General features: G+C 38.9%; 2 pseudogenes; one reads left to right on the forward strand and one right to left on the reverse strand.

Annotated features, from left to right (window-relative positions):
• Positions 1-11,418: 11,418 nt before the first annotated feature.
• LOC143688135 (RNA-binding protein 3 pseudogene) lies at positions 11,419-12,236 on the reverse strand (annotated as a pseudogene).
• An 8,635-nt stretch (positions 12,237-20,871) lies between these two features.
• LOC143688140 (dnaJ homolog subfamily B member 6 pseudogene) lies at positions 20,872-21,955 on the forward strand (annotated as a pseudogene).
• Positions 21,956-23,588: the final 1,633 nt, after the last annotated feature.

Here is a 23,588-nt window from a genome sequence, read left to right on the forward strand (position 1 = left end):
AGGCAGTTCCCTCCAGCCTCTCCATTACATCTTGGATAACAACGTGATATCTACTTAATGTGTAAGAATAACCTCCGGGATAACCTCTCAACTCTGTTTTGGAATCTCTCAGCCATCGACACTTTGTCTCATTTCACTCTTCCCCTTTCTGGTCGAGAAGGTTCTCTCAATCCCTTGATGCTGGGTCTCAGCTCATTCTAGAGTTTTTCTCAATCCCTTGATGCTGAGTCTCAGCTCATTCTAGGATTTCTGTCCCATGTTGCCAGGAAGGTCCACACCCCTGGGAGTCATGTCTCACGTAGACAGGGGGAGGGTGGTATGTTGGCTGGAGAGAGAGGCCACATCTGAGCAACAAAAGAGGCTCTCTTGGGGGTGACTCTTACTGGGCAGAATTTTTAATAAGACTGATTGAAAACATTTGTTGCTGAATAGAGGCAACAGTAGCACATTTTTGTGAGTGTAATTAACCGCTGAATCATAGTGCGACTGTGGTTGAAAGGGAAGTTTAGGGTCATGATGTCACAAGCAGGAAAGCTAGAGGCTAAAACATAGGACGGTGTAACAGAACACTGTTGTGGACAATGACTGTGATTAATAGTGCAAATATAGGAATGTTTTTTCATGAACTAGAGCAAATGAATGTCACTAATACAAGGAGTTAATAGTAGAATAGTATATGGGGAAAAATGCACTTAATGCAAACTATGGAGTATGGTTAACAGTAATATTTTAATGCTCTTTCATCAACAATAACAAATGTACCACATAAATGTTAAGGGTCAATAATGGGGGTGGGGATAAAGGGGATGTGCTTTTTCTTTTTGGAGGAATGAAAATGTTCTAAAATTGATTGTGGTGATGAATGCACAACTCTGTGATTACACTGTGAGCCACGGATTGTATATTTTGGATAGACTGTATGCTGTGTGAACATATCTCAAAACTGCTTTAAACAAACTAATAAGCGGCAAGTAATTCATCATGCCTAACCTGGTAAGGCTCAGGGTTTGAAAGCACCAGGTACCTCTGTAAGACAGAGTGTAGGTGGAGTTCAAAGTAGAACCAGTGGAAAGTCCACGTGAAGAGTAGATCATCAGATGAGCCACGTACGGCGCGCATCTCAGGTGACTGCTCCTTCCCTGTGGCCCTGGGAAACAGCTGCTCAGCTTCCGGGTGGGTTGGGTCAGAGGCGCTCGCTCGGGAGCACGCGGCGCAGGGGAAAGCGAGGGCGTTGGATTCTTAGTTTTCCTTGTTCTATCTTTCTTTTAATGATTTGCAAGTTATAATTCTACTTTGGTTATTCTTTTCATAACGCTTATGATTTTACAGACATACTAATTTATATTTTTGAAACAACTTCTGAAATTAATATCTATATGCTCTCCTTGATATGGCAAGAAACTAGATATATTTTTAAAAGCCCTTTACTCCTTCTCTATGTTGAGGACATCTGGTGGTTGTGTTCATGGTTTTGCTATTAAAAACTTAGCAATAAAATATCTCCTGGTCTTTAAGCTCTCTATAGCATCCTGTACCTTATTTCCTTTTGCATTTTTTTTAAAACTGGCTTACATTTCTTTCACCTGGTTTGAGTATAGAGAAATTTAAGTTCCAACATACTTTTTTGACTTTTTATATATTAGAGGTGTTGTAGATTTATAGAGAAATAGTGCCTAAATTAGAGAGAATAGAGTTTCCATATATCACCCTATTATTAACACCTTGCTTTAGTGTGATAGATTTGTTACAATTCATTAAAGAACATTGTTATAATTGCACTATTAGCTACAAGTGTACTATTAACTATAGTCCATCATTTATAATAGGGTTCGCCGTTTGTGTTGTACAGTCCTATGTTGTTGTTTTTTAATTGGAGGTGACTTTTAAAATAAAGTATTTATATATAGTAACTTTATTCACATATCTATACGATAGCCAAGAACTTTAAATGCTTGATAACATTTTGAACTGTTTTCTAATAAGCTTATGTTAGCAATGCTCTAAAATTTAAAACTGGTTTTGCTAAGTACAGGACTCTTAATGACAGACGCTGAGTCTACAAAAGAATTTCTACAATGAAGCTAAATCCCTGTTTTGTTTTACTAAAGCTGCTGGAATACAATATACCAAAAATGGAACGGCTTTTAAAAAGGGGATTTATTGTGTTGCAAGTCTACAGTTCTAAGGCTGTGAAAATGTCCAAACTAAGGCATCCAGAAAAAGATACCGTGACTCAAGAAAGGCTGATGGGTCAGCTGGAAAGGGGAACAGCTGGTGTCTGCTGGCGTCTTTGGTATCTGGTTTTAAACAGGTTCCCCAGGGGCCTTTACTTTCTGTATCTTCAAAACATCTGGGTCTCATGTTGGCTCCTTCGGCTCTAATGTGATTATTTTTAATTGTCTCTATTTCCCCCTCACACTTGAATGAATGAATGAATGTCTAGTCCCACATTTGAGAGTCAAAATTTTTATCCCTCAGAATTTTAAAGATACTCCCCCTATGTCTTTTTTTTTTTTTATAGTTTTCTTCCAGTACTGTTGATAAGAAGTCTGATGTGACTCTCCTAATTAATCTCTCCCCCTGCTCTCTCCCCCTCCTTCTGGAAGCTCCTAGGATGTCCTTTATTTTTCCTCCAGGACGTGTCTAATCAGCTGCTCCCTTTCAGACAGCAAGTTCTTTGGGTAGCGTCACAACGTTCAATAATTCATGTATTTTGTGATCATTTGCATAGAGGTACATGAGGATGATAACAAAGCTCTTGTTTCTATAGCGTTAGAACATGATGAATTATTCCAGATACATACTGCTTGGAAGTGAATATATTTATTCGCATTCAGCGATTTGACATGCCCTAGGGAGACCCACTATTTTGGCCATTTGGGTCTATTTTGCTTCTGGTAAGAGACTGGATTCTAGGTGGGAGTCTAGAGTGAGTTATCACATAACCAGCCTAGTCTTTTTTTAGATTTTTAAGACCCACAAATAAACAATATGAAGTCAGGCTTTGGTATGGGAGGATCCAAATATCTGTTCTGAGCCTGGATGCTTCTCAAACTCCAGTAGCACAATCATGAGGTCAGGCGGTTGCTGCATTGAGAGTGTTTGTTGAGTGGATAGAAACAGGAGGAGAAAATAATACTATTTCACTGTTAATCAAGTAGCAGAAAAAAAAAAGTTGGAGTGTTTTGGAAATAAAAGAGATTGTACTGCATGTCCCATCTTCAGATTTAAAGACGACGATGCTTTGACTAATTTAACAGAGGCTATGACTGCATTGAGGTGAGAAGAGTAAGTCTTGGCTCCTTCTTCATGGGAGGGATTTAAAAAGGCAGCAGGTCCTTGAGGTGCGTCTGTTGTTGTGTTAGTGCCTTAAAACGTGTCCTACTATGTAGAGCTGTGTTCCAGTAGCCATGTTTCCTGAAGATGATGGTATAATGATATAGCTCTCACAATGTGACTGTGAATGTGAAAATCTTGTGTCCGATGCTCCTTTTATCTACCTTGTCAACAGACAAGTAAAACATATGGAATAAAGATAAATAATAGGGGAACAAATGTTAAAATAAATTTAGATTGAAATGCTAGTGATCAATGAAAGGGAGGGGTAAGGAGTATGCACCACGTCTGAAGCCTGTAGATGGAGAAACAGGTTTAGGGATTCCATTTGTTGTTACAATTTGTGGCTCCGCGTTGCAGAGATGGCTCAGCTGCTTTCCCAGATATTGAAGGTGAAACGACAAGAGTGAGAATCTTCACAAGTCCCATGCAATGGAGCAAATGCAAACCCAGGGCCTCTCATGCTATCTTTGTGGTGTTTCTTAAGCACAACACCAGCAGATTTATCTTTCTTCAAAACACAAGTACTAAATGTGTACAATTGCTCACAGCCAGTCACTGCAAAGTACTAAATTGTGTAGAAAAATATGTGTGCTCTAGGTTTGGGTCTTAGCTAGCTGCTTATTCTTAGATTGCCAGTGTTAATGTGGCTTTAGAGTGCCAGTCAAAAAGATTGCAATTAATTAGTCTCGTGCCACTTTTACTGTCTCATTCTATAAAAGGAATGTAACTTTCTAAAAACATCTAGGATATAAAATCCAGGTCCAAGGCTGGATGTAGGCTATGGAAGCTAGGGTTTTAACATACACATGAGCAGTTCCAAGCATATCCCACATGTGTTAGGGGGCAAAGCCAGCCTACTTATGCAAATATAGACTGTGCTCCTTAGTAAAGAAGGGGGGGGGGGGGAATTGCTCTGCTCCCTCAATATTACACTGAAAATAAAAATGCCAGTTCCCCTTGGCAAGATACAGAAACAGAGGAGACTGAGTGAAACTAGGTTTGTATTACCTATATAGACCCGGAATGAAGAATCTCGACTTCACCAGCTGTGAAGGACAAAAACCAAGGATGCCTTGAAAATGCCCAGTCGAGGCCCTGTGGGAGGAGATTCCTAGGCAAGATAAGGCGACAAATAGAATAAAATTTGTTTCCTGTATGAGAAACAAATCCTGTACTGTGAAAGAAGGTACAGAAGTAAAGACGACATAAAAACCTGAAAATAACTTTAAAAAAAGCACAAAGTTTTCTAAGATAGAAATGGCATCCATGTAACAAGAATAGGGTATTTTGAAATGAGAATAGTCTGCTATGAAAGAAAAATAATCTGAAATCTTGGAAATGAAAAGTAGACAAACTAAAACTTTATAAAGAGGCAGAAAAGTGCAGTTGTTAAAAGTTTGAGATCTGGAGACAGATGTTACGGGTTTGAATCTGGCTCTACCATCTACTAGCTCTACAATTTGGGGCAAGTTACTTTTCCTCTCTGTGCTTTTTAAATTCTTACCTGTAAATTAAGGATCTTAACAGTACCTGTCTTCTAAGTTGAGAATAATGTTAGTGCTTTTAAAATGCTTAGGACTTAGTAAGCACTAAATTAATGTTAGTTGTTTTTATTGATTATTATTTTTATTGTCTCCTGGAGATCTCTGAAGAGAGAATTAATGAATTAGAAGAATGAACACAGGAAAATTTCCAAAATGGCCCAGAGAGATAAAGAAGTAGAAAATAGAAAAGAAGGTTTAAGAAATGTCAAAGATAGTAAATATTCCAGATAAAAATAACAGGGACAATAAGAAAGAAAAAATATTTTCAGAAATGAAGCTGGCAGTTTTCCAGAACTAAAAATATAAAATTCCTTACATTGAATAACCCATTAGATATTCAATATTAATATGTTATTTATTATTATTTTAAATTTTGCCATAAACTTATAGGGGTTTTGTTCACTACTGTCTTTTAAGTCACACATTTTCTTTTCTTATTTGTTTTTATTTTTCTAGGGGAATAGCCATATTTTTTCTTGGAGTTTAGTTCTTATTTTTCGATGGAAATAGCCGTATTTTTTCTTGGAATTTAGTTCTGTTGATTAAGTTTGTTTGCATGGCCATAAATGTAAGTTTTTTGACAATTTAATCAGTGTTTAGTGTTCTCATTTGCTAACTGCCAGAATGCAATATACCAGAAATAGAATGGCTTTTAAAAGGGGGAATTTGTTAAGTTGCAAGTTTACAGTTCTAAGGCCATGAAAATGTTCCAATTAAAGCAAGTCTATAAAAATGTCCAAATTAAGGCACCAACAAGAGCATACCTTCACTCAAGAAAAGCCAATGAAGTTCAGGGTTTCTCTCGCAACTGGAAAGGCACATGGTGAACATAGAGACACCTGCTAGCTTCCTCTCCAGGCTTCTGGTTTCATGAAGCTCCCCCTGGGGTGTTTTTCCCTCTTCATCTCCAAAGGTCTCTGGCTACATGGGCTCTTGTGGTTCTTGTGGCTCTTGTGGCTTCAAAGCTTTCCAAAATGTTTCCTCTTTTAAAGGACTCCAGTAAACGAATCAAGACCCACCTGGAGTGGGTGAGTCACATCTCCCTCTAATCAAAGGTTAAGACCCACAATTGGGTGCGTCACATCTCCATGGAGATAATCTAATCAAGCCCCAACCTACAGTGCTGAATAGGGATTGAAAGAAATGGCTGCCTCCACAAGATGGATCAAGATTAAAACATGGCTTTTCTAGGACACATAAGCCTTTCAAACCAGCACAGGTAGTAAATATGGAACCTTTGAATTTCTAAAAATGTCTTTATTATCTTCATACTTGAATGATATTTTGGCTTGGTATAAATTCTTTGATTAAAATTTATGTTCACTTGCTACTTTGAAAATTTGCTGTATTAACTTCTTGTATCCAGTCTTGCTATAAAAAAATCTGATTTCAATCATATTCTTGGTCCTTTGCAGATATTTTTTATTCCTTCTCTGAAGGCTTTTAAGTTACTCTTCTTATCCTATTAATATTTCATGAGAACATTTCTATGATTATTTTTCATCATGCTCAATTCTTGGTAGTGCCTTTCAATCTGAAGATTTGTGTCTTTTGATATTCTTGCACATGCTTTTCTTTTCTTTTTTTATTTGCATGGGCAGGCACTGGGAATCGAACTCAGGTCTCTGGCGTGGCAGGCGAGAATTCTGCCTGCTGAGCCACCATCGCACTGCCTGGACATGCTTTTCTATAATCATTTTTATTTTATTTCTTTTTCTGGCCTCATTCTTCTTTTCTATCCTTGAAACTCCCATTACATGGATGCAGAAGCTTCTAGGACTCTCCCTCAAGCCTTAATATTTATCCATTCATTCCTTTGTACTGCATTTAGGGTTTGGTAGTCAGTTGGCTCTTCCATCTTGTTAATGTCCTTCAGTATCCATTCTATCATTCAGCTCATGTGTTAGATTTTATTTCTAGTAATTGTATTCTTCCTTTTTAAGATCTCAAATTACTCAGATGTTACCTATTCTTTTTTCCTGGTTATGATGCCTTGCTTATCTTTCCAAAGATATTAATTTCCCTTATATTATAAAAAGCCTTTTTCTGTTTATTAACCATTTTTTCTTGGGGTTTAGTTATGTTGATTGCTTGTTTACATCTCTTTTGTGGTTTTGGTTTTCCTTACTTATTTGGCAGTTCTTGGTTTGAGTCTTGTCTTTGTCCAAGGTCTGTCCCCAAGGAGCTGGAGGAAGATGGAAATGTGTCATTGGCCGGGTAGGAGAGCTCTTTGTTCTGCTTGGTCGATTCCATTACCAGACAGCCCTCCCTCTCCAGCTCAAACCCTCCACTCACTTCTCCAGCCTGGAGATATCGCTCAGCTGTCTGCTATTTGACAGGATGGGGGAGAGGGACCATGGGGCAGGAAGGAGCAGATCGAGCCACCTGCCTGCGCTGTGGATCACTGCTGTGCCCAGGACCCCTCTTCCACCTTGCACCCATTGGCTCTGAGCGTGGGACCCCGCAGAATGCCCAACTTTCATGGCATTCCTTTCCCGTGCCTTTTTTGCTGGCACTTAGCCAATTGTATCAGCTTTTGATCTGCTGGAAGGCCTCAAAATGTTTTTGCTCACCCAGAGTATACTTACTTTCCAGCACTGACACGGATTAAAATTTTTTTTCTTTCCTCTCTAAGGACCTGGAGTAAGAGGGGAGGTTATCATTAAACATTTAGATAGATTAAAAATAATTTACTTATAACATTGGAAGCAATACCTTTGTTTAAGTAATAATAATTATAATAATTTGGGAATCGAAATAAATGCCTTAATGGAAAAATGTTATAATACTTTATCTCCTCTTTGTCAACTATACCTAACAGAAGTTCACACTTAATGCCATTAAATTTGCTGAGAGCTGCAGAGGAAAGAACATCTGGTGTCTTGTTATTATGGACGGTATAATAAAAGGCAGCTTTAAAGAAATGACTCAAAATTCATGAGATCAGAGGCTGAGAGAAAAGCTAAGGAAGAATGAGGGTGTATTCATGTATGTATTGACACACATTTATTAGGAGGCCTAATTAGGAGAAATACAGTTTCTGGAGAGGTGATTAAGAATGCAATATCGCTATCAGAGAAATGGAATGCAAAATTTCAAAGCATTTATTAATAAAGGGAATCCAGCTTGGGGAATGTGAGAATGGCAAGTTTGTTAATAGACTCTCTGTTCAAAGAGGACACACACTTACTGTGCTTACATTCTTAGAAGATGAGTGAGTGCATTTTCTTAGGTCAGGAGAGCCCTAATTCAAATGTCTGTTTCTACAATAAGGATAAAAATAATTCTTTAGCTGCTTCATCATGAGCCTTAATAGGTTCTTGGCCAGAGATTTAATTGGCTCTAAGTTCCTAGCTGTTGATGATCTGCATATTTTTCCTATCAGCCTTTTTTGTTTGTGGATTCCACTAGAATTTTAACTTCTGAAATGTAGTTCTCCTTAGGGGGTGAGGAAGGCTTTCTCTTTCATCTGTTTCTTTCTATATGTGTTTTATGTTTGAATTAAGACTGATATTTCCACTGTACATGGTCTCTATGATATTTAGTTGATTTGCTAGTTGCTTGGTTTTGCTCTATGATGAAGCTTAAAATCTGTGAGCTTGGTATTATTGGGCTAACAGTATAGTAAAAAAAATAAAATCTCTGGTTCTATGTAAAAGTCATTTTTGAGCCCCTAAAAATATTTCTGGACATCTTGAAAAGTGACTAAAACAAGGTCACCAATTATTTCTTCAGGGATATATCATAAGCATGTCCAAAATGCTTCTTCACTGATGTGTATTTGGAACCAAATTTATACTCCAGTTGGAAAAAATTTTCCTTGTATAGATTGCCATGGAGTTTCTTTCTGTCTTCCTTCCCTATTAAAATTACAGCACGTGACAGAATGTAAACCCAACAATTCCTGGATACCAAATAAATATGATTTAGCAGACTAGGGTGTATTGATATGCCTAAATTCAGATACTTCAGTTGTGCCCTGATAGTACACAGGAATATAAATTTTGTTTTGTTCACCTTTATCCTGAAAGGTGATACTTCTATATTTGTGAATTCTAAGAACAAGATTAAATTCCTGACTATATCCCAAAAATCAGTAAGGGCACATTTTAAGGTTCAAAAGCAGTTTCCCTGAGTTAGACTAATGGTGGTGCATACTCTAAGCACAGTTGCTGGATAAAAGAGAAGAGAAATCACGATTGGTAAGATATTAGATTATCATATTTCTTTGCCGCAATGTATTTTTTTTACTAATAAATGGAAAAATATGGATAACTTTCCCTTTTCTTCAAACTGATCACATTCTGAATCCATAATTCTTTACTCTTCCCTCTTATATTTCCTGCTCATTCTGCAATACAGTATTGAAGATTCAAGTCATTTGCTATTTTTCAACAATAAAATACATACTAAGTGCCTTTTATTGAAGGCTTCAAGTTATTGTACCATATTATCAATTAATACAGTTAAGTGTTTAGAATCCTACAATAGCAATACTTTTTTTTTTCACAGCATAGAAAGATGTTCAATTTACCAAACAGTTACAATTCTAAATTTTCACACAACTAATAACATATTCTCAAAATATTAAAAGCAAAGGTTGAGAGAACTTAAAGGAGAAATAGGCAAATCCACAATCTGTCTTTCAGTAACTGATAGGACAAGCAGATGAAAAATTAGGAAGAACGTCAGCTGTCTGCAGGAACACCACAGAGGTGCAATGGTGTTTTTCTCATTGATGCTATCAGGTGACTCATCACTGATACATTGATTAAGATGGTATCTGCTGGGGCTTCATTGTAAAATTACTCTTTCGCTGTTTCTAATTAATAATTACTTGGAGGGTACTTTGAAACATATAAATATCCATTTTTTATCAAATTTTCAATTAATTCATTTATTTATGTTGGTGTGGGTTCCTACTTTATTTAGTGGGCTATAACTTGTTACTATCAAAATTTATTTTGATGCTCAAATTTTCCAGATTGGGCCAGTGGGAACCCCTTTTGATGCCCCCCCCCCCAATTCTTTGCATATATCCTTACTTTCTGGCACATCATGATATTTCAGGCTCATATTTTCCCTGCCCTGAAAATCAGCCATTTCCCTAAGGAGCCTTGGTTCTTTCAAGTGGAGAATATTTAGAAACCAAGATCTGGTTGCACTAAATGTCCTCACTGCTCTTGGAGTGTCATGCTCTGAGGTCCTCTCAGTGGACAGAGCTGGAAATATATGGGTATTTCTGCATGTGTAAATGTAGTGTACTCACACAGCAATAGAAATGTCTGCTTCCATCTATATGCTTTTATTGAAAACCAGGAGTTCACATCGATACCTCTAATTTTTGTCTACCAACACAGGGTTCGTTCTAGTTTTCTCCCTTTCTGTATTTGAAATTCTCTACCCAACAGTGAGAAATCTGGCTCCTGCTATTGTTATTATTTTACTATCTCTACTTCTGTTTAGTTATTTGACCAATCTATATATGTTAATTGGCTACCTATTACTACAGAGTAAATTACCCCCAGACTTCGTCACTGAAGACAACAAAAACCATTTATTATCCCACAGTTTCTGTGGATCAGGAATTTGGGAGCAGCATAGCTGGTGATTCTGACTTCGGATTTCTCCTGGGACTGCAATCAGGTGTCAGCCAGGGAATAGCAATACTTTTAACCTCAAATGTGAAACTCTAATGTGGAAGCTAAAAAATTAGAAGTTCTAAAACGTTAACTCAGTGCTATGGCTTTTGTAAGAGGTATTTCACAGAGAATTGGAGCTGTGCAACAGGACTAGATACAAAAACTCAAAAATGGACAGCACAATACTACCTAATTGTAATGTAATTATGTTAAAACACTGAATGAATGCATCTGAGCTATAGTTTTTTTTGTTTGTGTGTTTTTTTATATAAACTTTTTGTATTTTGTATTTTTATTTTTTTCTCTATATTATCATTTCTAAAAAAAAAAAAAGAGAGAAAGGAGTGTTCTTTTCCCTTTGGGAATCAGTGAAGGAAAGATTTCTCCTCGCAGAGATTCTGGCATATATATTACTGATGATATAAGTAACCTTGTATCATCATTTCTTTTAACATTGCATTATGAGTAGCTTATAAAGCTTATTGCAAACATTTTCAATTTTCCCCTTCATTTACATTTGAATAAATCACAATACCAATGTAATACTTTACCACACAAAGCATAACAAACAGGCCAGGTTCTCTTTTATGGATTAACAGTCTCTCTGTATAATACAGGTATGTGGGAAGTCACAGTTTTATACTTTTAAAGGCTCGGAGGCAGTGGTTCTTCAGGTTTGGGGATGTGAAGATGTGTAGAAATCACGTGACCTTTCCTCAGTCACATGTACATGTGGTCATAGTTGTGCCTTCTTCCCGGGGTTCATGGACCCCCTGGGGCGCACTCTAGATTTAGGGATTGGTAGGGGGCGAACACAGCTCATTCTTGGATGCCTGTTCTGCCAGTGCTGTAAATGGGGGAGCTGTGTGAGTTAAGGCCCTTTTTTCCTTAAATTTTTTTTTTCATGTTTTCAAATTCCATCTTTTTAGTCAGCTCCATGAAGGACATCCTAAACACTATGAAACACAACAGAATATTTCTTTCTTCCAATATTAAAAAAATGACATTCACAAACATTTTTAAGAAGTTCTTCTATATAATCAGGGTGGTAGTCTCATAACGTGGAGTAAAAAACACCTCTTAGCAACCATGTTCTTGACGGAGATTTCTTGTAGGTACGTTCGGAAATTGCTTCCTAACTACATTATATGTGTGTATGTCTCATCTCAGTTGTCGGAATTGTCTCTGTAATTCCCTCCAGAGTAGCGGTCATAACCACCCTGGCCTCTGCCACCATAGTCTCTGGACCTTCCATATCCATCTCCATATCCTCCAGGCCGACTGTCATGCCGACTGCTCCCATATCCCTGGCCCCTGCCACCGCTAGAGTAGCTGCGGCCACGCCCATGGCCCCCAAAGGCACCCCCTCGGGTTCCCTGGGCTGACTTGCCCGCATGGTCCACACGGATCTGGCGATCAGCCGGGGACTCTCCACTCATGGCTGGCGTGGCATCTGAGGCACGCTCCGGATTGGTGAAAGTGATGAAGCCAAAACCCCGGGACCATTGAGTCTCCCGGTCCTTGACGACAACCGCTTCAGAGATCAGGCCCAAAGCTGCTGAAGTGTTCTTCCAACGCTTGCTCACTGGTGTTGAAGTTGAGCCCTCCCATGAAGAGTTTCCCTTCTTCAGACGACATGGCAGGAAATTCGAGTCCTGGAAACTGGAAAACAAGACGAGACCAACAGCCAACGCTGAAGAGCAGAGAGAATGGGGCTTAAAATTTTTATTGTGTGGGATTTGCATGTACAAGAATAACGGTGAAGTCCAAGTGCTTGGTTTTCTTCCTCAAGCAAATAGAAAGCAACAGGTCAGCTTAGACAGTGGGAATTTATTAGCTACTTGTTTTGAGACTAAAGGAAAGACCAAATCAAGGTGTCATTGAGGTGGATGCTTTCCCCCTGCAGTTTGTGGCGCTCAGGGCTGGCTGCCAGCTGTCCTAGGCCCTGGGCTTTTCTGTCACGTGGCCAGGCACATGCGGCCTCTCCTGGCCTCTCCCTTCTCTTCTGGGTTTCACTGAATTTCACCTACTGGCTGCTCCCGATGGCTTACTCTCTCTCTGTCTGAATTTCAAATGGACTCTAGTAATAAGATGAAGACCCACCCTGAACGAGGCTGGCCTCACCTTAATGGGAGTAACCTCATCAAAAGGGCCTACTGGCAATGGGTCCACAGCCAGAGGAATGGGTTAGATTTAAGGACCTGTCTTTCTGGGGTATGTACAGCTTCACCCATCACAAGGACTCTGTCAACTTTAATAGAACACTAAAAAGATCCCAGCCAGAAAGGCTGTTTAGTTACATCCCTGTTAGTGTGGCCTACGACAGGAAGACGGGAAGCTATATTAATTCATCTGCATCAGTAAAACCAGCCCCTGTAAAGTGGGGCCGTTGGGAGGTGGCCTTGTGTCCTGGTCAGGGACGCAGTTCTGAGTCGGGTTCTCACATTCTAGCTCTGTAACGTCCTCAGTGTCTAATGTGAGCTAGTTAGATGGAGATGGAATACCGGCTTCTCAGGAGATGGTAACAGTGCTGCCACGTTGTAAGCACCTAATAATGGTAGTATTGTTTTCTAAACATCAAAATAATTATTTCAATTTTTATAATATTTGCAGCAATTATTTTGGTCATGGGAAGGCTTTCTGATCTCTACTTTTGGTGAAATGGACTTATCTAGAAAGAGCTTTGAAGGCTTTTCTTGTGTCTCCTGGATTGAGCTCTCTTTCTACAGCTCAATTCTGGGAAAGGGGGGTGGGGGTGACCACAGTTGGGCCCCAACATTGGGTTGTGCTGTGGTGACTTCCTAGAACAAGAGCATTCTGCAATGCTTCCCAAGCCTGCAAATGGAAATTATGATGCTTTCTGCATTTCCATTCTGCAATTTGTGGTCAGAATTTGAGGATATTAGATATATTTCTTGGTTTTGACTCTTTAGAAAACTTGAGTCTGCCCAACCAACAAAAGACTTTGCTACAGTACTGCTAAAGCTAATATAAACAAGAGACTCCAGATCTCCAAATTTAATTTTAGAAATTAGATATTTAGAAATGTTTGATTAGCTAGGGTAGTAGTTTCATTTTTTCCCAAAGACTTAATATTTTACACAAAGAAATTAAAATAATTGCAATTTAAAAAATTTTCCAGAGTGAATCTCTGTAAATGACAACATTCAGGCACTAATTTTGATAAAATGTAATTTAAGCATATGATAGCATTTGCAAAAACACATAAGTAAACAATTGAAATTAATTCGTTATACATTTATATTTTTGTCATATATTTGCATAGGTGTTCCCTTAATCTTGGAGGGTCGATGGCTTTTTTGGTGACATACCATTTACCAGATGGAAAACATTACGTACTATTTTCCATACTTGTCAAAAATGTTTTGTAATCATTACCCTAATTATATATACATATTGTACTAAGTTGCAGTTAGAGAAAATATTCATAATAAAGTGAACCTTTGGTGTGAAGTGAAAAATAAGCTAGAGTTTAAAACAAAAATAAATATGAGTTGGATATTGAGCTGGGTAGCAGTTTTAAATTAAAAACCATACAGAAATAAAACCACAGAGATTTTATTTTATTTTCTTGGATCTTTACACACCAATTATATAGATATTTTAGATCTGAAAAGCATAGGCTATGTCTTATACTTCCCAGGTCTTTTCTGAGAATTGGTAATAATTAGTCATCAACACAAACTTCTTCACTAACTGATAAAGAATATTCTGAAGTGTTCAGTCTGATTATAACTTTGGAGATAAGACAGTTTAAGACCTCCATTTTTAAAATGTCTTTTATTGTAAAATATAACACATATACAAAAAAGCAATAAATTTCTAACTACATTTTAACGAGTAGTTATAGAATGTATTTCAAAGTTTGGTATGGGATATAGTTCTATAATTTCAGATTTTTCCTTTTAGTTGCTTCAAGACACTGGAGACTAACAGAAATATCAATATAATGATTCAGCAGTCATACTCTTTTGTTAAATCCTGCCTTCTCTGTTATAACTCCACCTTCTCCTTTGATCCTTTTCCCAATCTTTAGGGGTATTTGGGCTATGCCAGTTTTCACTTTTTCATGTTGGAAAGGGGTGTCGACAATATAGGATGGGGGATGGAACTAGTTGATGTTCTGGAGAGCTGGCCCCTCTGGGTGTCAAGACTTATCTGACCTAGGAACCCATCTGCAGGTTGTAGATTTCTGAAAAGTAAACTTAGTGTGTGAGTCTTAGTTTGTAGAATCTCAGCTAGAGCCTTAGGTGTTCTTTAGGGTTACAAGAACGGTGTTGGTTGGATGTGCCAAATGGTGGTAATTAGAAATATCTAGCTGAAACTTGCATAAGAGTAGCCTCCAGAATAGCCTCGCATTTCTATTTGAATGCTCTTAGCCACTGATACCTTATTTTGTTACATTTCTTTTCCCCAATTTGGTCAGGAAGGTATTGTCAATCTCATAGTTCCAAGGCCAGGGTCATTCCTGGGAGTCATGTCTCATGTTGCCAGGGAGACTTTCACCTCTGGATGTCATGTCCCATATAGCGGGGAGGGCAGTGATTTTACTTGCGGAGTCAGGCTTAGAGAGAGAGGAGAGAGGCCACAGCTGAGTAACAAAAGAGGTTTCCTGAAAGTAACTCTTAAGCATAATTATAGGTAGGCTTACCTTCTCCACTAGAGAAATAAATTTCATAAGAACAAGCCTTAAGATCAAGGGCTTGGCCTTTGACTAGGGAGTTCCTAATGTTTGAGACAGTGTCAGGGATTTCCCTGGTGGTAAAGCTTAATAGTTCCTTATGTTTTTCTCCAGTCCTTCAAGAGACTTTGCCAATATTTTATAATTATCTTCCCAATATACTCTGGGATGTATCTGGGTATTGCATGAAGCTATACAGAATTACAAGCCCCCATTCCTATTCTGGACTCCATGTGTTTTGGGTTGTTTAAATGAGCTATCCAGGCAAGTTGAGTTACATTGTGTACTACAGAAAATTTAACTTTTGGACAAAATAAACCTCTCTTCCTGTGGTCTCATACAGTAGGTGAAACTCTAAAATACAGACAATATCCTCCTTTGTCCAATATTCTAATTTACCTTAGATGGGCTTCATTCTTATCTCTAGTTGAAGCCTGATCTCTTTTTCACTTTCTTTAACAGCTGATGTATGTGGCCCTGCTGACTCTCAGGCTATAGAATTCCAATTCTGAGTCTTACGTGTCACACAGCTCCCCAAAGTTCCAGGGAAATACCAAGTTATACACCTACAGCACAGTATCTCATAATCTAATAATAAGACATACAGCATGACAGCTATATGAACTTACATTCTAGGCCCCGATTTTCTTATAAGTATTCTCTAAAAGTGACCATACAATATTTGTTCTTTTGTTTCTGTCTTATTTTGTACCATATAATGTCCCCAAGTTTCATTCACCTTGTTGCATGCCCACAACTTTGTTCCTTTCTATAGCTGTGCAATATTTGATCATATGTGTACATCATAGTCAATGTACCTTTGGCCACCTCCATCCATTGGATATCATGGATAGTGCCAAAAATAAACAATCCATGTCTTATAGTGTGCTCACTTAGTTGTGCAATCATCAACATTTTCAATTTTAGACAATATTCATTTGCTTCAAAGAGAAAATGCTTTCAGTTGCTCCAAAGAGAAAAAAAAGAAAAAACACCCTCACCAAATAGAAAATCAAAATCTCCCCTAATCTCTTGTCCCTCTCCACCAATTTTTTACTCCTTGTATTGCTGTGATACTGTTGCTGTCTTTCTGTTAACTATGGGCCATAGCATGCAGTAGTAGTTTTTCCCCTGAATCCCTCTATTATTGACTCTTTATACAAGATGCTGTTCTAGTTTACTAGCTGCTGGAATGCAATATACCAAAAACGGAATGGCCTTTAAAAGGGGGAATTTATTAAGTTGCAAGTTTATAGTTCTAAAACCATGAAAATGTTCCAATTTAAGCAAATCTACAAAAATGTCCAAATTAAGGAACCAAAAAGAGGTTACCTTCACTCATGAAAGGTCGATGAAGTTCAAGGTTTCTCGCTCAACTGGAAAGGCACATGGTGAACATGGAGACATCTATAGCTTTCTCTCCAGGCTTCTTGTCTCATGAAGCTCCCCCAGGTGCATTTTTCCCTCTTTGTCTCTAAATGTCTGGCTGCATGGGCTCTCGTGGTTCACACGGCTCACTTCCTCTCTCCAAAATGTTTCCTCTTTTAAAGGATTCCAGTAAACTAATCAAGACCCACCTGGAATGGGTGGAGTTACATCTATCTCCCTCTAATCCAAGGTTAATACCCACTTTTAGGTGAGTCACAGCTCCTTGAAAAGAATCTAATTGAGTTTACAACCTATAGTACTGAATAGGGATTAAAAGAAACATTGCTCTCACAAGATTGGATCAGGATTAAATCATGACTTTTCTAGGGTACGTAATCCTTTCAAACCAGCACAGATGCATACCTTTGAGTTAATTCATGCAAGAACTTACTTATATTTGTAGTGTTGATCGATGGGATGCGTGGCTCCGTACAACCCCTTTCAATAATATTCACCTTCAATGTGGCTGTTTACTTATAACTCCACTAATGAACTAGCATCACTTCTATCTGTTCTCTTACATTTAAGTTCAGCCTTATTAGGTAACATTTTACCCATCTCTAGCCTCTGTATATCTCTAGTATCTATCCTTTTATGTCTGACGTATTTCACATAGCATTATATCATCAAGGTTCATCCATTGTTGTCATATGCTTCGGGACCTAATTTCATCTTATTGCTGCACAATATTCCGTTGTAGGTATATACTGCATTTTGTTTATCCACTTGTCTGTTGACGGACACTTGAATTGTTTCCATCTTTTGGCAAGGGTGAATGAGACTGCTGTGAACATGGGTGTGGAAATTAAGACCTCCTTTTTGACAGTTACGTTCAATAGGAAATGATTTTTGTCATGTTTTCAGGACTTATAAAAACTTGTGAATTACCATTGATGGGGTAATTCATTTGTCAGAGCTAAAGAATTTTTGAACTCAGGGGAAGCTAGGCAGTTATGTAGTCCACCTCCTGTATCACACACAAGACAGAGGAGGTTAAGGGGAACAGGGGGGTTTTAATGTCTTTATTCCTATTGATTGGGATCTATTATACCTTCTTTACTTCGCTATTCTATTTCTTCTTTATTTTTATATAAGGAAGTTCTGCACCTCTGGCAGCTTTACTTTTGTATGTTTTTATATCTTGACTAGTACAGTATGCTTCTTGGTTTGCTATGTGTATTTTCTTTTAGCTAGTCAGTGGCAGTACCTGTCCTGAGGCTCGAACCTACTAAACTCGCAGAGAAACAAGCCCTGTTCTGATGGCTCTTACCACGTTTACACCACCACCTGCTGATTAATTAAACTCTCAGGTACAAGTGAAAGAAACCCTACTTGAAAAAGGAAGTCTTAAAACATAATTTATTAACCGTATACTGTGGACTCTTAGAAAGTCCACACCTGGAACATCTCAAACACCAGGAAAACACCTGAAACACCTGGAACACCTGGAGCATCTGGATCACCTGAAATACCTGGAACACCTGAGTGCCATCAGGACTGTCCAGGGCTGGTCTGGATTTTGGTCTGCCTTGGCTTCCTCTCTTTTAATGTGAAACTTTTTGTTGTTATTGTTCAAAAGTCTGCTAGCAAACTTGAGTTTGAATATTAATAGTTTACCAGTTCCATTCCAAAATTCCAGGACAAGGACCAATTGGCTTAGCACTAATCATGTGCTTGATTGGAGACCAATCAATTGAGGCCAGGATAAGAATTGTTAGAGTAACAATATCTCGCTCAGGGAATCCCTGTGGACCAATCAGTTGTGTCCAGGAAGTGACTTCAATCAGAAGCAAGAATTTTTGGAGAAGAGCAGTTCTTAAGAAAGGGGTGCCAGATTCAAATTACCATGAAGGCCACAGTTTGCTTTCCATGGGTTCCCATATTGCCATACTAATCTCTCCTTGCCCCATCCACTTAGGAATACGTCAGACATTCGAAGGCAATCTAGAACTTGTCTTTCGATTTTATCATCACATTCTTCTACTGCCCAGGATTTTTCAAATGACTTTTGTGTAATCAGTGATACATGTGAAAAGTCACATGTAACACAAGTGTAAGTTATGAAGCACAAAAATAGACCCATTTATCATGACCTAAGCCAAGGAAACAGCCTGTTACACACACTACTGAAGGCCCTGCATGTGTGATGACATTCTGAATACCCTCCCCAGCATTTACTTAATAGAGGAAACACATAGTAATGGGTTTGCCCCATTTTGGCACAAAGACAAAAGAAGGTGGCAAAGAATGCCCTGGGCTCTGATTTGAATTCTGGCTTCTCCACCTACTGCAGGTGTGAAATTAGGCAAGTTCATTTCTCTGTGCCTCTCTCTGTCTATCTGTAAATTGTTAATTTCAATTAAGGCTGTCGTAAATTACTACAAACTTGGTGGATGGAACAGCCAAAACATACCCTCTTGCTGTTCTGGAGGCTGGAAGTTGGAAGTTAAGGTGTGAGCAGGGCCACGTTCCTCCTGGGACTCTGGGCGCGAGCCCTGCTTTGCCTCTTCTGGGCTCCTGCGGGTCGCCGACCCTCCTTGGTATACTGCGGCTGCTAGCAGGTACCCCCCTCTCTGTCTGTCTTCACCGGGACTTCTCCTCTGCACGTCTCTTCACCGCTTCTCATCAGGACACCCTTCACATTGGATGGGGACCCACGCTACAGCATGACCTCATTTTATCATCCGAAGGGCCCCTAATGTCCAAATAAATCCGTATCTTAAGGAATTAGGGGTAAAGACTCCAGCATATCTTTTGGGGGTCACAGTTCAGCTCACACCACCATCTCATGTGAAGACTGTATGAAAAACTGTAACTTTCTTTGCAGTAGTGAAAATCTAGAATCTGGGAACAATAGAATATAAATATTCATTAATGAGAGACAAACAAATTGGTAGGCTCAAACAATTGACTACTAAGCAGCCATTTAATGTCTATAACGCTCCCAAACAGAGGGCAGGCTTCTTCCTACAACATGTAGCCATTTTCCCTGGCACCTCTGTTTTGCAAAGCTGAGGCCAGAGCTGATTTTTGAATCTGTTATGCACCCCAGAAAAGCTGATGTTCTTGCACTCCACCCCTGTGGGTGCAGACCCAGTGTGGGTGGGACCTTCTGCTTTGGTTGTTTCCATGGAGATGTGACCCAGCCCATTTAAGGTGGGTCTTAATCTAACCCTTACTGGAGTCCTTTATGAGAAAATCAAAGGCAGAGATATTTGGGGGTGAACTCAAGAAGCTAAGAGAGAAACGCACAGAGACATTTTGGAGAGACAGACCAGCAGATGTCACCATGTGCCTTCCCCTGAAACCGAGGTACCCCAGGTGCCAGCAGCCTTTCCTCACAAAAGGTATCTTCATCTTGATGCCTTAATTTGGAAGTTTTCATGACCTTAGAATTGTACCTTTGTAACCTAATAAATCCCCTTTACAAAAGCCAACCCATTTCTGGTATATTGTGTTCTGGCTGCTTTAGCAAACCAAAACAGGCTGAGACTGAAAGGGCCCATGCTTACCTTCATAACCATTTGAAAGTGTTTCTTATTGCGTGGAAAGATTGCTAGTGAGTTTTAGCTTTCTCTTGTGGAAAAAAGATGGACAAAGGTGGAGAGCTGTGGATCTAGAAAAAAGAAGATGCAGAGCAGAAGCTTTGACAGTCTGCATGGCAGAGTCAAGGTGTGAAATGATGAGAAGGGGAGAGGGTTGGTTGGAGAACTATAGCTCATACGCCAAATCCAGCCTACCACCTGGCTCTGTATAACCCTGGAGCCAAGAATCATTTTCAACATTAAAATTGTTGAAAAAAAAAGCAAGAGAAGAAGGGTATTTTTTGATACCTGAAAATTAATATGAAATTCAAATGTTGGTGTCCATAAATGAAAGTTTTATTGGAACACAGCCATAGCATCATTTGCATGTTGGTTATGGGTGATGGTGTCCATGGCAGAGTTAAGTAGTCATGACAGAAGACCAAAAATATTTGTTCAAAGCCAGAAATACTTACCTTCTGGCCTTTTTCGATCCCTGCCATAATTCATGGATTTTCGGGTGAGTTATAATAAAACCTAATATTCGCTTAGCACTCACTGTTGCCCAGCATGGCTCTAAACCCTTTGTGTGTATTTACTATAATCCTGAAAACAACCCTATAAAACGAGTATTAATCTCCCTTGAGATCGGGAGAGTTAGGTAATTTGCTTAAGATTCTACCATTAGAGAAAGAAAAGCGCGAGGAATCGCTGCCACCGCCTCCAGCAGTACCAGCTGTGACGGAGCTGAGGGGAGACCACGGGCCTCGCCGCCCAGCTTCTCTTCCTTCCTGCCGCTGGCTGCCAACCTCCTCTGGACCTGTTCCAATAATCTGTTGAAACATGGTGGATTACTATGAAGTTCTAGGTGTGCAGAGACATGCCTCACCCGAGGATATTAAAAAGGCATATCGTAAATTGGCACTCAAGTGGCACCCTGATAAAAATCCTGAAAATAAAGAAGAAGCAGAGAGAAAATTCAAACAAGTAGCTGAGGCATATGAGGTGTTATCAGATGCTAAAAAATGGGACATCTATGACAAATATGGCAAAGAAGGATTAAATGGTGGCGATGGAGGTGGAAGTCATTTTGACAGTCCATTTCAGTTCGTCTTTACATTCCGTAATCCAGATGATGTCTTCAGGGAATGTTTTGGTGGACAGGACCCATTTTCATTTGATCTGTTTGAAGACCCATTTGAGGAGTTTTTTGGAAATCCAAGAGGCCTCCGTGGAACCAGAAATAGGAGCACAGGATCTTTTTTCTCTGCCTTCAGTGGGTTTCCATCTTTTGGAGGTGGATTTCCTTCTTTTGATACAGGATTTACTTCATTTGGTTCACTGGGGCATGGAAGCCTTACTTCATTTTCTTCAACATCCTTTGGTGGTAATAGGATGGGCAACTTCAAATCTTTATCAACTTCTACTAAAATAGTTAATGGCAGAAAAATCACTACAAAGAGGATTTCTGAGAATGGTCAAGAAAGAGTAGAAGTTGAAGAAGATGGCCAGTTAAAGTCCTTAACAATAAATGGTAAGGAGCAGCCGCTACGCTTGGATAACAAGTAATTCAACGCACGCATTTAACAGAAATGTTAAACTATAACAAGCACCATTTGAGGATTAACAGGAACATTTTTTTGAAGATTACAAACGAACTCAACTTTCAGTATAACTGTACCTAATCTAAAGTATTTATAAACAGCTCATCGAAGCACCTATTTGTCATAGACTTTTGAGTTTATTGTTGGGACCACATTAATAGGACCATTTTTTTTCATTTTTGTCTTTAAAAATTGTTGTAAATTTCTGTATGCACTTTGCTTTTTTATTAAACTTAATCCAAGGTGAACCGTGATTCTTTAGTAGTGCTAGGACAAAATTGTACACTAACACCAGCATGAATCTTGCTCTTTCTGTTTTGTTTGAAATGTGAGCCAAGTAGTTTGTTTGCTGTGAAGTTAACATTGCCAGGATGAATCTTCTACAAAAATAATTTCATTTTTTCCCCAGTATTTAGTAGTGAAAGATATTAATACATTAATGGTGATACATTTCTGGTTTAATATAAATTAAGGATGTTTTCTAGTCATGCATGAATGCTGGCAACTTAGTAGGTTTTGAGAATTGTTTAAATATGTAATGTTAAGCTTAGGTTTATAAAAAGTAAAGCTGGTAAACTGGGTCTTTGTCATTTGCTTACAAAAAAAGAAAATAAATGCTAATGTGTTTGGTGCATTCTTTCATGAAAAAAAAAAAAGATTCTACCATTAGTGAATAGAAAAGATGGGTTATTGCCTAATTTCAGAGCAATAATGTATAACATCCAGTTTTACTTTCTTGTTTGTTATGTGATGTCATTCCTGCTGGTTATTTCTCAAAATTTCAGTACTGCTTTATAAACTGTGGCCCCCTGACCTCAGTCATACTGGGAGAATTAAAGGATTGGCCTGTGCCTGCACTTAGAGCAAAGGGTCAGTGACAGAGGATGGAGCCTGGGATAATGCTGCCAGCTGGATCCCGAGCTTTCCATTTCATGGCATCATGGAACAGAGGAACGCATAGCATGTGCCTGTGGCTGCATGCATGGAATATCTCTAGGATACACCCTGAAGTGTCAATGGAGACTTCTTTATTTAATTCTGTATATTTTGAATTATTTAAAAGAAGTTGTAGTCTTTGTATTGCTATTAGAAAAGAATAGCAACAACAACAAAAAACTACATGATATTGGGGAAAGAATTCCCTTGACTGATTTTCCTTTTTGTGAGTTAAATTAGCTTAATTGTCCTTTGAGTATCTTAGGTACTGAGAAAAGATAAGTTGTTTAATAATCCATTTCCCCTGGTAGGGCCTAGATGGAAGGAAGATTATTCAGGTACCAAAAAATACCCTACTCCTCTAATTGGGATCTGCCTGACTTTGGAAAAGGACTCAGCTTTTCTTCCTTTCAAGGTGACACAGGGCCACTGGGCTTTCTCTTGACAAAATGTTTCTACCCTTTGGGGGATGAAGCCCTGTGGAAACAGCTGATCGTTTAATTCACTTTCTGCTCTTGGAAAAGGAAGAGGAACCTTTTTTCCTTGCTCAAGAGAAAAGGAAGACCAATGCTCGGCTTTACGCAAGGGTGACTGCTGCTTCCCTTTGAGATAGCAAGAGATATGCTGTTGTTCTAGGAATCTTGTGTTCTCAGGGTTACATCCATTTCTCTGGTCTTTTCCCACAAGACCGAGAGAAAGAACAGCCCCAGTTATTTGTCTACTCAAGGATGGAAAGGGGTGGCAAAGCCCTCCCACACTCATCAGTCACTCACAGGTGGGCTCCATAGCTCAGAGCCCTCAGCTTTGGTGGGGGATGGGAGCTGGTCTTCCTGGCCTCCTCTTAGTATTTTGGGAGACTGTCTCAGGCT

The sequence above is a fragment of the Tamandua tetradactyla genome, chromosome 1 (genome assembly GCF_023851605.1).
Source record: "Tamandua tetradactyla isolate mTamTet1 chromosome 1, mTamTet1.pri, whole genome shotgun sequence".
Taxonomy (NCBI): domain Eukaryota; kingdom Metazoa; phylum Chordata; class Mammalia; order Pilosa; family Myrmecophagidae; genus Tamandua; species Tamandua tetradactyla.